Genomic DNA, 19,029 nt, shown 5'->3' on the forward strand with positions numbered 1-19,029 from the left:
AAAGATGAATATTATGGGACAAAGAAACCTTTGAGGCAACAGAAATTCATTCTTCCAGCCTGAAAGTTGGAGGGGAAAATGTTTGGGTCATGTCAACTCTATGTGTTGTTTTTTGTCTTTTACTTCATGACTTCACCTATACATTTTGATCCAAACAGCGCCTGATCAGGTGAGTCATGATAAGTCGAGAGGAGAAACTGACCACTTTTATAAATCACTGCTCATATTGTTATGTGCTTTATTCTCCAAAACAGTTTAAGCAATTCTTAAAGTACATTTTTTTTCCAAAGATGGAGTTTTCAGTGACTGTATCAATAGTTAACGTACCTTGTTAAATGTTGGGATGTAACTTTCTACTACAGCCTTGTTTTTCAGGTAAATATTTTGATTGGTTCACTTATTTACTTATATTCAATAGTGTGGTACTGTCACTTCTGCTTAAAGGTGCAAATTGTAAGAAACAACAGAATTTGAATGCACCTCCAAAACTATAGGTGGCAGCATAACCTCTTACTGCTGCTCAGTATTGTCACTGCTGGAGCTAAGTTTGGCTGTTGTGACCAGCTGTCGTTAGTTTGTAGCTCAGTTAGCAGCCTCTGAAAGTTCCAGAGGTCACTTTGACAACATGTGATACAGTACGGAGGTGATTTACAGCAGCTCAGACCAGAATGATGACTCAAACCAAGAATGTTTTGGTGAGTTTTATTTTGCTTTCTGTTGAATTTGTATGAAGTGTGTTTTTTATGATGAGTTAATGAGGCGATTGAGCTCGTCACAGTTTGGTATATCAAAGAAAACTTTAATTTCGAGGGTGCAAGCAGCTTTATATTACTTTTTAGTAGGAAAACAGAAATATTACCTTCCTTGACATTTTGTGAATTCTTTTTTTTTTTACTTGTTAAGAAGTTTTTACTTGTTATACTAAGAAGTGTGGCTGTCATGTTGAATTATTGCCTCTTACGGTACAAAGTGGTTATAGGAGACTGGGTGGACTGCGGCTTGGAGGTTAGTTGATGTCAATGAATGATTGTATCATGAATGTGTTGATGTTTGATGGATGTACAGTATGTTTACATGAATGTACCTGCTCAGAAAATAGCTTTTAAGTCCTCTGGGATCGTCCTGTGTTTGCCAAGGTGGAATACATGATTTTTTTCTGTAGAGCTGCTCAGTGTAAACCAATTTTTTACCTTCTCAGTCAGTTTCTTTTGTTTTCAACTAATTTCGACAGGCGGTCATACTTCAGTTTGATTTCACATCTTACGTAACGAGACGGTATCATTTAACGACAGCATTAAGTTCAAACAAATAAAGCACTTAACTATCGAATGCAACAAGAATGCTGCATTTGTGTTGGTAACTCAGGCAGAAATTCTCAAATGTGTAATTTTAGAAATGTATTCCAATGCAGACAGCACATTGAAAATAAACAACGTTCATGCTGGGAGGCTTTTAAGGCTTTTAAGGCTTTGCTAAGGTTGTTAATCTAAAGTAACGATTAAGTTGTTTTCCCCTAAAAATCAAACCGTATCACAGCATGCTGCATTACCTCCCTGAAAATAATACTTTTTTCGTCTCCGAATAATCGTTAGTCGTCTCCTGACTTTATTGTTAAGGCAGCTGTTCTTGAGTGTGTGTGTGTGTTACAGTGGCAGCAGATGATAGCTTTGTGTAACGATACCCTTGTGTACCTCAATACATGTGCGTGCACATACGCACCCTCTCTCTCACACACACTCCCATGCATATTTTTTCCACCCTATGTGAGTGTCCAAGAGGTAGAAGGTGCCAATAGCTTTAAAACCACAGGAAAATTGCATTTCAGATTCATAAATTCAATCGTAATATGAATAACAGCAGATTGGAGGCAGGGAGCGGGCTGCGTTCCCATCGACGGCAAAAAGCGAACTAAATGTAAAGATAATGACTTTTTCCACAGTCTAACTGCGCCTCAAATTGCATCTCAACTTACCAGACAAATAAGCAGTTAAAATAAAGTTGCACTTGAACCTTACATGGTCATTTCATTTTTAATGGTTTACTCCCAGGAGTGTCTTCAAATTATTCAGCGGTCAGTAAATGTGAGTGGTGAGGAAACGTACACAGAGCAGGCTGTTTGTGGACGGGTTATTGCCCTCAGTTTTGAGGCTGAACAGTGACTTCGCGTTTGCCGCGTCTGTTCCCTGTTCTTGTCTGAGAACTGTGCACGTCCACACACACACACACACACACACACACACACACACACAGTTGGAAAACGTTTGAGACGATCAGTAAGTGACTTGGCGGTGGTGGTTGTTCTCATAACAATGTTTCATTGCTGGCATTTTTCTGTGGTTCTAAATCTGGGTCCATGTTTGTTGATGCAGAGGGTGGAATGGAAGAGTGTGTGTGTGTGTGTGGGTGTGTGTGTGCGCGCGCGCTTGTGATGAATGGGACTCATCATAGGCCGGCTCTAGTCATCCCTAGTCATGCCGTCTGTATTTATTTGAACAAACTAAACTTTTGATTTACGGGAACATTTATGGATATTGTTCCTTGTACATGTTTCTCTTCCACCCTGCTCACCGCCTCTCCACATTTCTCTCTCTCCCTCAGCTCTCTGCTTTAATCAGGTGTCTGTGCTGAGCCCTTAAATGGGGGCAGTAAGGACGGTGAGAATCCTACACTTGCACTTAAAACGCATGTCTGGACTTTTTAAAGGAAATGTTTGACATTTTAGGAAATATGCAGATTTGCTGTCTTGAGTGAATACACTATTTGCAGGCTAGAGGCAAGATTTTGCTATTGGAAGTGTTCCAGTTTGTAGTCTTTAGTTGTACTGAACAATCACATTTAAGCAGGTTTTGATTGTAGGTCAAAAGTCTGTGTGGAGAACAAAAGATGCGAAAGGTATTGACAGAAATACAATCGCGGAACCTGCAAGCTTTCCTCTAAGATGGATTTACTGTGCGTCCATGTGCTGTTGGAATTGCTGGGAAAAAAAAAAAAAAAAAAAACGTTTTTCTGACTGGGAACTCTCAAGTTGGAACAACTCAGAAAGTCTGAAAATCTTTGTTGCTGAGTTGACATCATATGATGATGAGACATGGCGGACGGAAGTAAACGTGTTGATGGTAAGAAACTGTTACGAAAATCATGTATTTCTTGATAATCGTATTGTTTCCTTTGCTCTTCCTTGTCACTCAAACACTGGAAAACAGCTGTCAGCGTGTTGTTTAAACACGATAAAATGCAAAACAACTTCTTGTTGCCGTCAGTGTTACTCACATTTCAACATGAGAACACAAGTTGAAAGAATGACTTCCCAACAAGGAAATGGAATCATTTGAGATGCATGTGAATGCAGCATCATCTTTATATTAGCTTAAAAAAAATCTACATTTATATAAAGATATCTCTTTAAAGAGATTTGTTATCTCTAACTCCATTCTTGTGTCTCATGTTGCTAATTGGACTGTAAACAATGACCGGTGCATTGAAGAGGAAATTTCAGCCCAGATATTTATTATCTGGAATCCTGATATCAACTGGTTACACCGGAAGCCTTGAAACATTGGCTGTTGCCCCCAGAGGCGGAATCATTGTCAGATAATAGCCAATGGTTTCCCAGATTAGCTCAAAATGAGATAAGATTGATATACTCTCATGTGTTTCAGCCAAATCTAAAAGTTAAAGCCAGGAGGTGATTAGCATAGCTTAGCATAAAGGTAGGACACATGGGGAAACAGCGAGCTGGATACGGTCCAACGTCAAAAACTACACTTAAAAGCACTCTAAACCTGATTAATTAGCATGGTGTGTCTTTATTGTCTAATCAGTACACAAATCAAAATGTAAAAATGACAATTTGTGATTTTGCAAACATCAAAACAATGTGTCCAGAAGTAAAATTTAGAGATGTTGCTGGATATGTTTTTTTTTTTTTTTCAACTGTACAGATTGTGCTCTTGTTGTTGAATGTGTGCATTCCTGCAGACCCTTGATATACACGCGCGCGCACACACGCACACACACACACACACACACACACACTCTCACACAAAACACACACAGATCTCCCATAAGTTCATAGGCCAGTCCCCATATCTAATCCCAGGCCTTTACTGAGACAAAGGACTCTGTTCTCTCTGTGGCCACCATGCTAATCTGCCCTCCAAACTACAAAGGAGCTCCAGAAGGCTGCTCCCAGCTTCTACAGGGATTATCATTCACTTATTGAACCAGCTCTTACGGGCTCGGCAGAGAGCGAGAGAGATGCAGTTGCATACAGTTTAGGGGGAGCAAAAGGCATGAACCCACTTGAGTTTATTTTCTTTCACCGAGCTAAAAGCGTGATTGAAATGTTAATATAGCAGAGCCTGCAGTCCCATATTCTCCACTCAGATAAGTTTCTCCGTCTGTGGAGAGCAAGAGGCAGAGACGGGGATTGTAAAAGAAAGAAAGAATGAGAAAGAGCAGCAAATAAAGAACAAGAGTTAAAAAAGAGAAGAAAAAAAAAAGTGAGACAGAGAGGCTGGAATGTGGGAGCCGCCAGTAAAAGCGCCCCATGTAATCGCCAGCGTAATCCTTGTAAAATAACCCGGCAAAGGTGGTGTGTGTGTGCGTGTGTGTGTGTGTTTGCGGTGCATGCGCCTAATTAAAGACGACAAAAAGAAATAGAGTCTATATCTTCTCCCACGCAGCTATTTATCAGGCGCAGTTCCTTGATATTTCTTTTGAAATTCGTCTTTGTTTACTTGAGTTTCAAGTTGATTACCGGGCCATTTCGATTTGCGGTGGGATTTTGCAATCCCCCGTCATAAACCCCTCGACTCACCCGTGTCACTCCCCCGCGTCTCTTTCGTCAACTGTTGGATTTAATTCCAGTCATGCCTTCGCTCTGGAACAAAGCATGCCAAAACTGATCATTTACATGGTGATGTTGTGCCTGTCTGCCGCAGCAGGAGGACAGTCAAGGGTAAAATCTCACAGTGCAACATTAATAGGATGAAGTTAATCTCCATAAACTTTACTAGATTAGTACTCAAGTCTTGCTCGAGGAACAGGCCTTACATGAGATTTACAGCGTTGCGCAAACATCTAATTTTTAACCTTGATCATTGTTCCTCTTTCTTCCTCCCTGTCTCATTGACCTTTCCGCAGAGCGGGGCTGCAGACGGCGGCAGCATCAAAATGCATTCATAAGCGTCCACACACACACACACACACACATATCACACAGACCACACAAACACACATCTCCCACTCTCGGATGTGAACACAAATAAACATCCTGATTGGGGCATTAATCATGCATGAACACCCACATGCATTCACACATACACACATACCGCCACATACACCACGCCCCTCGGTTGTTTAGCAAATTAATTAGGCCAGCGTTCAATAGGCTTTTAGCTTAAATGAATAGAGCTATAGAAATGAGGGAGTGACGGCAGGAGAGGACCGAGCGGGACGAGCGGCCTGAGAAGCATCAGCAGACCGGTTATCGCTCGCTTTGGCCGAACCTCAGAGGTTAATGACCTTTCTTGGCGGAGCAGCACGGACTGTGGCTTGAATATTTCTCTCATAAATTCAGCGAATATTGCTTTTTTCGCTTGGGAAAAAGTCTCATTTGAATAAACACTGCTCGGAAAGGTCCGTTGTGACAAACAGGGATATAAATCTGTTCTCGTTAACCTACAAGTAATGATTCTGACATTTGGTCCTCAGAATAAGCTCTTGCTTACGGGGAAGATGCTGCATGTTATATGTTGTCATTTTCACAACAGGTCAGGCTGTTCGAAATTGTCATTATTGGACTTGTGTCCTAAAGTGAAACTCTTGCCAAAATGCAACCAAGGCTTTTTTTGTGAATGTAAATGAGTCAAACCTTCATGTAAAAGCATAATTACGACGAAAGAGGCACTTTTAAGATTGACCGTATTTTCGTTTTTGGCTCAAACTCATTTTCAATGGGAGTGCATGGGGCACTTTTATGCTAGCATCAAAATCACTATTTTTAAAACACCAAGAAGGCTCGACACAACATGAAACTTTGCTCATAGTATCACCAGGGTCTCTATGAAATGAAGCATTGAGAACATTGTTTGTGTACACAGAAATTACTAAAAAGAAAGTGAACAACTCACATTAGCAGTAGCTTCTTCCTCAAGCTATCGTCATGGCAGCCCAGACGTACTCGACACATCTGGGTATAGTGTATGTGGTTCAGCTGAACTATGTGTAGAGACCCTGGTGATACTATGAGCAAAGTTTCAGGTTGTGTCGAGCCTTCTTAGTGTTTTAAAAATAGCGATTTTAATGCTAGAGTAAAAGTGCCCCGTGCACTCCTATTGAAAATGAGTTTGATCATTTTTTCTTTTTTCGGCTCAATCTTAAAAGTGCCCCTTTTGTCATAATTATTCTTTTACACGAAGGTTTGACTCATATACATTCACAAAAAAAGCATAGGTTGCATTTTGGTGAGAGTTTCACTTTAAAGTGATGGCAATGTATTTGTTTTTCTTAAAAAAAAAAAAAAAAGGTTTTAAAGAATTTGAAGTCATTGGAAATCCCCCCCCACCCCCTGGATCTGTAAAGGCTGAAAATGCCGTGCAGCAATAAGGAAACTCCTTAGACACGTTGGCAAGTACACGTCATGATCAGATTTGCTCATTTTGTGGTGCAATAAGTGAAGCCCCTCTCAACATTTAATTTAATCAAGTATCAGCTACATTACCATCATCATTGTATGGCATTTTATTGATGTGCACACGATAACAAGACCCGATAAGATACATTTTTATTAAGTTCTTGGGCTAATTTTTCCGCCGTAAATCCGTGCTTGGTGTCAAAAGCCTTTTAGTCTGATTCATTAAAATGGGTATAAGCCTGCCATTGGCTGACTATTTCACTTAACAGTTTCCTCCCTTCTGCTATCTGTGAATTAGCCTTTTTCCAGTTGATACCTTTTCCTTTATGGGTGTCTGGCCATGTTTAATGCCGGGCCCCGTGTGCTTCAAGGGAAGAGCTTTAAAGATCGCTCACATTGTCTAAAACCCCACTTCCACTACATTTTCACAGCTTTGGAATAGGGAGAGCCGCCTTCGACAACTTTTGTAGCTTTCCAAATCTGACAATCCAACATGCACACCCATTTCTTTCAGCCATCGGCGAGGTGTGAAAGGAGCTTTTCTCTCCTCAAATAACTACTTTTTCACTTTGCATGTGCACCACAAAAGCCCGCAACATTATCGTCACTTGTGTTGATAAAGAGAAGCTTTTCTCCTTCTGTGGCTGACATGACATGTCACGCAAGCTAGTACTCTTCAAGCGCAGCTGAATAACACCATTGCATAATGTTGCAGACAGCAATGTCTAAGAGGCTATTGATAGAAGTCACACTTGATATTTTGAGCTGTTGTCACTGTGGTTAATGCATAACAGACCATGAGATGTGTAATTTTTGATGCTACACTAAGAAACTTTTCTTTGGACACGGCACAGCGATGGCAAAATGTGTGGAAAACTTCTCAGAAATGTGGATTTGCTCCTGCGGATCAAGTGTACTGGCTGGCGGCATCTTTCTGCTTAAATGCTCCTTTTGTTTCCGCCATTTCTGCCACTGACCTGTTCGCAACCTCGCCGTCTCTTATTCACTTTGGAGAGCATCTATAACTGCGCTGCTGATTCATTGTGGACGGCCTACACCACACTGACGTAGATAGCTGCAATATCACAAGCACTCCTACTCACATACGCTTAGAGACAGACTCGGTAGTAGATACAGCCCAATCAGCGCTGCTTATTCTCCCTCATCGCCTTTCTCTCATCCATCTGACGGCGCGAGTCGGTGTCTGCCTCTTGCACGCAGAGAGGAATTGTGCAAATGCTACGACTCCCATTGACATTCAGGGATACTGCGTCCCTTTCCAGCAGTACGTATCACCTAATCCGCGTGTAATTCATCCCTGATGAATACAAGTTCATGATCAAAGTTCATTTGGTTTTACTTTGTTTTTTGGCTTCATCCCTCGCTGATAAATTCTGTTTCTTGCACCGCAGTTCCAATTTCCTGGAAAGAAATGACCCTGATGTACATACTTTAAAAGTATTTGCTGAGTGCTTGGCTCTTTATACGTGTGTGTGTGTGTGTGTGTGTGTGTGTGTGTGTGTGTGTGTGTGTGTGTGTGTGTGTGTGCTTCTATACAGATGGCTGTCTTATATTTGTCTGGGAGTGCAGAGGCATCTAACAGGACCTGTGTGTGTGTGTGTGAATGTGTGTGATCAAATGTCCATTTTGCATGTGCGTAAACACTTTCATACCCTGTATGTATATCTGTCGCAAATTACTGCCAATACTACGTGTGTGTGTGTGTGTGTGTGTGTGTGTGTGTGTGTGTGTGTGTGTGTGTGTGTGTCCATCATGTCAGGCCAGTATGTGGTTTACATTAGTTCTGTTTGATGTCTCCATCACAGGCCTCTCTCCTCCTACTTCAACACTACTGTTTGATCTGCATCAATCTGGTCCTGATCACCCTGCCTTTGTTTACTTTCAAAGACACTTTTCATTTCTCCGTGTTTCTCTAACCCCCGCTCACCCACTCTCGCTGTCACTCTCACTCGGTGTGTGTTTGTGTGTGTGTGTGTGTGTGTGTGTGTGTGCGCGTGCAGGTTTGAATGCCTTTTGTTCTCAGAGCAGATGTGTGTCGGAATAAAATGCAGAAAAGTCAAGGGTGTTTTACATCTGCGTGGCTGTCCGCTGCTCTGGGTGATATTCCGTCTGTCAGGAATGTGCTTTTTTGTTACATTCGAGCGAAAAACAAAACTTCTGCCGCAGACATTTTTCATGAGGTCTTGATTAGAGATTACGATTTTGATTTGGAAGGCAAACATTTGCTTGCGTTTGAGTCCAAGTGTAGATATCGCTTGCTTAATCAAGTGTCAGCAGTCCAAAAACGAGCCTCACTCCCACTGCCTGTGATTCAGTCCATAGACGGCAGATAAAGACGAAGGTCTGTGCTATTGTCTGTCCACACACAGCCTTGACTTTAAATGTGCTTAAAAATGGATTCCAGTATTTCTCACCCTTAGTTTCTCCTACACTCGATGCCGTTGGGTTTCTCATTTAAATGTACGTGTGCTTTGATGTTAAAACAAACATCTGACTCCTGAGACACCTGTGACACCTGTGTTGCCTGGGTGGGGCAATTTAAAGGTAGTGTCTGTAGCTTTTGACCACGAGTAGAGCTAGAGACCAACTTGTTTATGAATAGGTCACTGTTTTGTGTTTTGCATGCACACAAGGATGCACATGTGTGAGCATGTGGACGGTGCGATACTTATTCCTGGTGCTAGTTCCACGCTAGAGTATAATACCACCACTTATTGACAGTTTGTATCATGCAAGCTGGTGACTGGATGTTCAAAAAATAAGCTGCGCTTGATGTGAAAGGAAAGGCATTGAACAGGTCTGCTGGACATCGAGGATTCAGACACTGCGGGTCAGAAATGATAATGTACTTATTTTGTATTTTTTTAAAGGTGCGATGTGAACCGGCATTTCACCAGAGTAACACCTAACTGCTGCTAACAATAGCTGTAATAAATGTACTTCACTATCCAAAGGAAAGTAAAAGTAAATCATACATATATTTACATGAACGTTACAATGGGTTAACGGGCTATATACAATATGTTGAGTGCATTTTGCATTTTTTAAAACCAATCGGGGATTAAATACATGAATTTAAAGCACTACTTTAGCTCTGATGCGGCATACAACCTGCAAAGTAAAGAGTGAAAGTTAGTAAATGAATGTGTTAAAAAGTACAATATTTGCCTCCAGAATGTAGTGAGGTGGAAGTATAAAGCAGAGATTTTTGACTCCAGACACTGACAGTGAACGCATCGACCTTCAGGCGTCTGAACGCCTGCAGATCCCGACAAAGACCTTTCATGGACAGATACGGGTCCATCTTCCCATGCTCATCGTCTTCTCTTTAAGCATATATTGTTATCTTTCTCAAACCTCCACACTCATCTCCCCTCCTTTCTAAAGAGTTTAAAGGGAGACTTACATGTCTAAGATCCATTAATACCGAGGGCTGCAGACATGTAGTGAAATTCCTCTTCCTGACACAGAGTAATTCAATACTCTGAATCATTTATCTTCCGCCAACGCCTTTCTTTGTCCGTCCAACTCAGCTGGACGCCTGTCTCACATCGACAGACAGATATGGACAGAAAGACTTTACAAAGAGTGGGAATTAATGGTGCAACAGAGGGGAAAGACATAAAGTGGATGAGAGAATACAGATGACCTGCAGAGAAGAAGCCAAACGGAGCGCTTGAGCGAGAAAACTGTGTGAGACGCTGACCGTGTTTACATAGTTACAATCACGCAACCGTGTTAAGACGCTCGTACATGAACACGTTACCTGACTCTTCTCCTGTGTCGTAACCGTGACAACCGTGAGGCTTAATTGTTGTTTACACCGGCGGACGCCTTCTGTCGTGACCTCAGATTCCGCTGTCAGCGATGAATCTGTGCAAGTGCACGATTTAATCTGACCAACTTTTTTTTTTTTTTCCAACCTCTGAAACTCTTGAATTCTTATGAGATGAAAATATTCATTTACAGACCTTTAAGTGAAATTCTTTCCGTCTGTGACACTATCGGTACAAATTAAGCAATCAGCGTGTAATTAAGTAATGCTTCTGAGTCAGACTTTGCACTCTTAGATGTTTAAATCATCACTGTCAATCATCTTACCACATTCTGTAATGGAAACCGCACAGTGGAGGACTGAGCACTGATTAGATATAATTAGGTCATTGCAGTTTGACATAATGAAAGTCAGCATTGCTCTGCTGTCGTCCCATGTGTTCAGGGTCCTGTGGGACCGAGGCAGGCCTGTTAAACTTTATTAGAGTGAACAGGCTTCCTGAGTCCAAAGCACACTGAGCCTGGGAGAAAAACCCACAAACAGAGACCATAAACACAACACAAAACAACAGCCTATTGTCTCTGCAAAGTGGAGGAATGAATGAATGAATGACAGGGTGGACGGATGAATGAGCGGTCTGTTCTCTGCTGCTCTTAAGGGCAGAGTTAACAGTTCGTGTGCTGTTGTGTGTTTTCTTTAATTCAGATGTACAACGTTTAATCTTTGAGGGTTTTAGCTGCAGGTGTTTCAGAGTCGTCGCATTTCACGACGGTTGCTAAGTAACTTCAGATTAGATGCCAGCGGGCTTGTTGACGGTGTTGTGAGGAACTATACTAACAAGCAAACACAAGCGACAACACGCAAATCACACATTTAATTGACTGTTACCATGCATATAAAAGGTTAAAGGGTCGGACCAAGAAGGTTCCACTCACACTCCTGTTAATGGTGGACTATGGTTATCCATAAAAGTACATTTTAAGCATTTTTGTGTCAATATATAAAAACTGAATCTTAAAATCTTATGCAGTAGATTTAAAGCTAATCGTAAATCTTTGTAACTGTTGGATCAGAGTATCTCTGCAGCAACCAAAAAACAAAAGAGGAAAGATGAAAAACAAGTCTAATGTCCCACCTGTTCTCAGAACCACTAAACTAAACCAACTGAGGAGACTCTGCTGGGATTTCCTTTCATCTTCATTTATTTACAGTCGAGGAAGAGAGACAACTGTCCGCCATTTGGCTTCGCTGACCGACCACTGCCGACTGTCACCGTAGCTTTCACAGGGGTGTTCGGCTCTGCTCAGGCATTATGAACCGATAAAACACCAGGAGTTTAGTCTGTCTATCTGTCTATCTGTCTGTCTGTCTGAGTGCAGATTTCTGTGTTGTTGCAGTGCAGCTGAGATCAAAATCAAGGCCAAGTTTGAAGATGGGTGTGATCTGAGCAAGAAGGTGGTGCCCCAACATTATGCCACACCTAATGTTGCAGGAACTACTACCAAAGTGCCTTTATATACCTTGCCACGTTTGTTTCTGTCTTTCTGTCTGTCTGTCAAAGAAAGCTCTTGTGGTAATATCACAATGGTGCAAGATGCAGTCACAAACCTTCACAGGTTTGTAGCTGAGAAGGTCCAGGTCAAAAAAATTCTTCTGAGGATCTGGAAATATATTCGTAGTGAAATACAGAATATTGAATCATCACAATGAGTTTTATGTGGCAGTAAAGCACCCGTCAGGATCTGGCCCACAGCCTCCACGGGCTGTAACAACATCACCGTGTGATCACTGTCCTGATTAGCTGCAGCATCTATCACCGAGTGTTTAGACGGGACGAACAGCTCGGCCGATGGACATGAGGTCACTCCTCCGTGCAGGTGCTGAGGGGGGGGTGGGAACACACGCATACATTACTACACACTACTACTGCATGAATACCATCACACAAAGTTGTAATCAGTGAAAGGTTTATTTTTGGCCACATTATAAATTACAAACAGTCATCGGGCTGCCAATACTGTGATGCATTTTCCCTCTGAGTTTCAGTTGATGGGTTTCTGTAGGTGTTACTGTTTACTTCGTCTCATCAGTCAGGGTGGCTCTCAATACCCAGCATGCAATGTTTTTCTTCTCACGCGGCTCTCCAGGCTCGTCACACCCTCCCTTCATTTATTAGGAAGTACTCCTCCTCCCCTTCTGGTTTGGTTGACAAACGACACGTCTGTATTTCTTATTTATTGCTACTTACATGCGTGTCCGTTCATAAGAAGCACACTCGAATAGAAAACAAGGCCACCATTGTTTTACGCTGCTTTTCTTTTTATTCCAAACAGTCTGCTCTGATATTTGGGAAACGCATCACGACACTTGCCAAGAGGAGGTTTTCCAGGGGATGAGGTGGTGAGAAAGTTTTCAGATGTGACATGTATTTTACATGAAGATGTTCAGATGATTATTTCAGGAGACGTTCAGTGTGTGTTAGAACCAGTAAACTGTGAGAATCAGCAGCAGCAGCGGCAGCAGCAGGTGGAGATCTGCGCGTCTGCAGCCTTTTGGAGCTGATGACTCCCCCGAGCTTCAGACTGATGGCTCCACTCACTCTCCCTGATCTGGGAATAATCATTTCCTGTGATTTGGGAATACCGTGTCATACACATTACACTCCGTCTTTAGTTATTAATCATGGACTCTGGAGTGTTTTGTGAGTTGATCTGAGAGGCATGGAAGTCGTTTTCTTGATACGTGCGAGGTGATTGTTTTTATTTTGTCTCCTCCATCTGTCTCTCTCTCTCTCCCGCTCTCGCTCTCTCTCTGTCCTCTCTCCTCCCTATCTTTCTGTCTCTGCACGTTTCTCTCTCTTAATTGTTTCCAGAGTGTTTGTTTGGAAATTTGTTGAGTTCCCCATCACACGCAACCAGGATCCCAGCCAATGCATTCCCCTCTGTACACACACTCACTTACACACAGAAAATACCACATTAAATCCTTAACTGTGTCACTGTTCAGAGTGTGTGTGTGTGTGTGTGCGTGTGTGTGTGTGTGTGTGTGTATGCATGTTGCTGCACATACCGTATTAGGCATGCATATGAAGGGAAATATTGAGATTCCTAATTCCGAATGTATATAATTAGACAGGATTTTCTCTTGCAACACACACACACACACACACACACTCCAGTTGCTGATGTTTGTGTTTGCGTTGTCATGGCGATGCCACTTGCTCTTCGTGTCTGGGCAACAGCAGTGAGAAAGGTGCGAGCGCCTCCCTTCCCTTCTCCTCCCCTCACACTGCTGTGCTTTCTTTCTTGTCCATTTACCGCCACGTTACATCCTCCATTTTCACTCTGCCTCACTTTTCTTAGCTTTGTTCTCCATTTCTCTGTCTCTTGGGATCATCTCAGGAGACACCTTTGCTGTCTTCCTCCCTCTCATCCTCCCGTAGCCACACAGAGAAAAAAATATTAGGGTTTCTTTCATTTACATTCCTTACCAACTGTGCACTTCCTCACCTCCTCTCATCGTGTTTCACTGAGGCAACAGGTCAATAGGTCGCATCATATACTCTCAGCGGGAACTCAATTTCCCATCATCCACTTCATGCTGAGCTGAACCTGTCCTCACGCTGCGGTGGGATAAAAGCTCCTGAGCGAGAGATGAGATCTGACAGACGAGAAAAAGAGACATAAAAAGATACTGGGTGAGATGTGGTGGGAGATGTGAGGTGGGATGCGGGGAAGCAAGGGGGGCAGGAGGAGAAAGAGAGGTGGAGGGAGGGATAAAGGGAGAAAGGGGGAAGGCAGGGAGGGACTGTAAGGTGCTTTCCCAATTCCACTCTTGAATTCATTGTTTGAAAAACATGTGGTCTGAATCTTTCTTGAGGAGAGAGAAGGACAAGATCACACAGCGGTGCTTCACACACACACACACACACAAACATACACACATACACACACACACTCTCCACTTATAGCAGTCTGTGAAGTCATGTCCCGCCTCTAGTGGGAACAGACAATGCAGCAGAAAATCCAAACCAGTGGTGTGTGATGAAACGGGCAGATTTTTTATTGACTCTGTGTGTGTGTGCGTGCATGTGTGCGTGCGTGTGTGTGTGTGTGTGTGTGTGTGTGTGTGTGTGTGTGTGTTAAAGAATATCATTAAGTGTGTGTGTGTGTGTGTGTGTGTGTGTGTGTGTGTGTGTGTGTGTGTGTGTGTGTGTGTGTGTGAAAACCAGCTTGATAAACACACACAGAAAACACGTTTCAGCAAAGCTCAAAGCTTTTGAACCATAAAGCTCTGACCAAAAAAAAGTTAAGTTGTACTGTTTCAGTTGAATCACCCAATCAGCTGTCTCCTGTAATCACCTATAATGAGGCTGTCAGGTATAAAGCCCTCTGATAGGTGGGGACATGGCTGTTTAGGAAAGCTAATTGGTTAATGGTGCCTTTCCCAGATCTCTCATCACCCCCAGTCCCTCATCTGGTTTCAATTGAGAAATGAACCGCTGCCTCAACTTCTCGCCTCTTCTCCTATGTTTCTTTCTTTCATTCTTTCTTTGTTTTTCTTTTCCATCTCTCTTTTTTCTTTATCTGTTTTCGTCATCTCAAGACGAGGGAAAAACCCAGAAGTTGTGGCGTTCATGTGTATCCACTGAGGTTTCATTAGAGAACACACAAACACACACTCCCCTGCTCTGTCAAATAAATGACAGTTATTGTACCCAATTCAATAATTTATTACCTGGGAGGAGCCGGTAATGTTCTTAAATCTCTGGTTGTCAGTCCAGCTGTCACACTGCAGCAATCATAGCCCACCCTCACCAAACCAGCTCATTCTCCAAGAGTGCTGGATACAACTACTTTTCTTGCAAGAACCCCCAATTCCACCTCTGATTGGCTGCCTTCAATGGTTGTCTTAGTTTAAGTGTAGAAACAAGTGTATGAGTTGTAATTTTCCTGGTAAACCCACTAAACTCTTTGACCTTCTGTCTACTTGGCGGTCATTCATCCTCCGGAGTAGCCCTTCGCTGCTAGAGTGTCTCTAGAACCAGCAGCAGGGCAGCCTGTTGGACCTCTGCCCCGTCACTGCAGCTGTGATGGCCAAAGAGGTCGATGTGTTTACCAGGACGCTACAGCTCACAATCCAAACTTTTACGAACAACTGCAGCAGACACTACCAGAAAACCGCTGAACATACTTTTAGGAAACAACACACCGACTAGCAGTACTCTTGTCTCATTTCTTGTGTGTTTAACGGTAAAGTCTTCTGGCTCATTGACCTCCCTCCCTCACAGACGTAGACACAGGCCAATCAGTTCGGTTCTTGCAAGAAAAGCAGTGTGCCTCTTGCTGGATGGAAGTACTGGACTAACTAGTCAACAGTAGCCACAATTAGCAGCCATAGCAGTCAACTTAGCATCAAGTGAAGCTATATGTCCATCAGGAAACAGTCTCATTTCATCCAGGTTCATTTGCAGTCTTATGAATGGTAAATACGCCAAAATCAGTGACCCCACATACATCTTTTGCCGGTATAATACAGCTGTCATATTTCACAGGACTCGTGAGCACAGGGGTGGTTGGAAAATCGCTGGACCTTTGTAGCCAATACTGAGCTTCCTTTGTCTTAGCTGAAGAGCAAAAGTTGGTGCGGTAAGTTTCAGTAAGCACTCCATGCTAAAGATCGTACCCGCTCAACCCAAGTTCCAAGAACAGGTGTTTTTGGGTGTGGAGCAGGAATCAAAGAGGTACCATTCCCCAAATGACTAGTCAGAGCACCATCAAAATGATTTTGAAGTTTTAATGTTGGTTTAATTCATGCTCAAGTGTTACCTAGTTTGTAATAAGTATGTTTTGTTGGAGATGCCGTCGTATTCTGAGTCATAACTGCGAGTGGAATCGTTCGCTTTGAAGTGATTAGAGGTGACGGAGGACCGCTCCGAAGCATTCATCAGACAGGTGAGAGGGCCACTGTGATTGAGGTATTGAATGTACGTGATGGGGCAGATGAATTATTTGCATATTAACCTGACGCAACAGAGAGTCACTTTTTTCCTCAGCTGCAGCGTCATTTCTTCCTCAGCCTCTGCTTCATCTGCCGGACCATCCAGTGAATTTGACAACCTCCTTCTCAGTTAAGTTATTTGTTTCTCCTTTTCTCCACTCTTTCATAGACACAATTTATTTTGTGCCACCATGTTAGCAAATGTAAATAAATCTCAGTGCGTGTCGAATTCTGGTCACCATAGTAACAATGATCTTTCCTTTGTCATCCAGCACTTTGTCCTGTGAGTAAAAATAATGACTTGGCAATTGGCACAGTATGTAACATGAACATCATAAAAATTATATTATACAATTATAATAAGTCTAAAAGTATCAGAAAACAGGAACAGATGCTAAACTAATCTACAAAACCCCAAATTACATTCAACTTTTTGTTAAAAGAAGAACTTTTTTGAAATAGTTTGGTATATGATGTAGTCATTAGAAGTGCCCTGTGGAGTTGAGTTTGTTCACACATTTTGAAACCTGAATTGTTTACCAGCTATCAGTCTTGTTGTTCTTTCCTGTCTTTGCTGGCGCACTGCAGCATTTTATCAAGCAACATTGCACACGTAGATCAGTTAATTGCATGAATGTGTGTCCTCATGCATGATACAAACATATCATGAATTCACTCATGAAGAACTGCTCGATAGCGCCACTCTGCAGGGGAACTTTAAAGTACCAGTGTGCAGGATCTTGAAGGATTTGGGGCAGAAATAGGATATGATATATTAAAAAATGTGTCAAATCAATCACCTGACACTAAAACACTGAGAAACTTAGCCACTGTGTTGTCATCATGTTAGATGAGCCGTTTATATTCACAGAGGGAGCGGGTCCTCTTCCACGCAGTCTGCCGTGTTGCACCATCACGTTTCTACAGTGAACAAACCAAACACTGGCTCCAGAGAAGGCCTTTCATGTTTATGTGGGGCAAGAGACGAGGGGTGCTCAGCTGGTTGCAATCTGCAAACGCACTGCTAAATGCCACTAGATACTGCAAACTGGTCCTTGATTTATTTTATGGAGAGATTGTGGAATAAACTGTGAGCACAGTGGTTAACCAAAATGCTTGTTGAAGGTTAGGACAATCATTGTTACTGCTACAAAACAAGTTCATATTAATCGGGTTACGGAATGGGAAAACAGACTCATGCCCACCCAGCTTCACCCTCCACGCCCTACGTTCCATGGGCCACATTTATATAATGGACCTACGATCAATTTTGATCATAAGTGTGACTTGAAAGAAAAACGCTTTTGGGTTTGGGACACAGAATTGTCCAAGCCTGTGGTGGACTTTGTATGAACTTTATGAACAATGTGCAGCAGTGACACACTCCCAAGGAGGGTGTGTGTCTGTTTGTCAACCCACTATTTAGTCCACTGAATAATGTTTATTGTCTTTCTTCAGTCTTCTCTGTGACCAAGCTGTGACCTTATCTTCCAAAATGTTATATTTTCTCTTTTAATTCATTTTGAATAAACTCTCATTTGTGCTGCATTATATGAGGGGAAATCACAAAGCACGTGTCGCCAGTTTAAGTTGATGTGTGATCTGTAGATCATAAGCTCTGAATTATATTTTTCGAACACGCTTAAGCAAGGTTTGTAATGCTCTGCATCTTTTATGAATTAAACATAAGCACACAGTTGAAAATGATCTTAAGACGAAATTCAAGTGCAAATCTAAGACCATTTTTGAAAACGAGGCCCGTGCCTCCACATAAAGGCAACACCATTTCCTGCACCGCTATTTGAACTTAAATTGCGACCTGTGGAAACTCTTTGGCACTGTTCATTCTCTGTATTAGACGCTGGATCATCTCAGTCTTTCAAAGAGCACAAAGCGTGTCTGTTGTGCAAGCAGTTCTGAGAAAATGCTGTTTAAGATATCAGTGAATCCTCAATGGATTTCTGTATTTTATTCAGTCAAGGCAGTTTCGGCTCTGTGGAGCTGCCACGAGACTAAAGGTAAAGCTCAAAGAACCTCCTGTAATTCTGTGGGTGATATTTGGAAATCGCATCAAGCGTAAGCCTGAGGATGACTCACTGTAAGAGCACGACTCTAAATCCCTCGAGTGGCAATAAGCAAAGGAGAGCAGAGGAAAACTTGGAGAGACTTTTACTGTGTGTTATAAGATTGCGGATGAACGATGATGATGAGAGACAGGAGTTCTCAAGGGGTCCTTTGAGGATGCTGTATTTTATTTTAATCCCTTATCAAAGTTAATTGTATGATATTAGAACATAGTCTCACCCTAGAAAGCAATTTCCTCCAGAGACGAGGGACATTAGGAGGGGAAATTTTGTAAAAATTTGATCTGCATACCTTAAATTGCTTGTAATCCATCTTGTTAAACAATACCTCATTGAGGTCCAGAGGCTCCTAAATAGAAAAGGCTTTAGTTGGTGTGTCCCTACATGTGTGTTTGTATTTATCCATGCGTGAATCCCATTAAGAGCATATATGTGGCGCAGCCTGCGAGCTGTGAATATTCATAGGCAGCTATAAGTGGTTATGAATGTGTTGAAAGTGATTTTCAATGGCC

The 19,029-nt window shown here is 42.2% G+C and overlaps 1 long non-coding RNA gene across 1 annotated transcript in view; it reads left to right on the forward strand.

Annotated features, from left to right (window-relative positions):
• The first annotated feature begins 569 nt into the window (after positions 1–569).
• LOC119025923 overlaps positions 570–19,029 on the forward strand; it is a 25,525-nt gene continuing 7,065 nt past the window's right edge. Inside the window, exon 1 of the long non-coding RNA XR_005076964.1 lies at positions 570–695. This is a non-coding gene — a long non-coding RNA (uncharacterized LOC119025923). The remainder of the gene's footprint in view (positions 696–19,029) is intronic.

The sequence above is a fragment of the Acanthopagrus latus genome, chromosome 1 (assembly GCF_904848185.1).
Source record: "Acanthopagrus latus isolate v.2019 chromosome 1, fAcaLat1.1, whole genome shotgun sequence".
NCBI classification, from domain to species: domain Eukaryota; kingdom Metazoa; phylum Chordata; class Actinopteri; order Spariformes; family Sparidae; genus Acanthopagrus; species Acanthopagrus latus.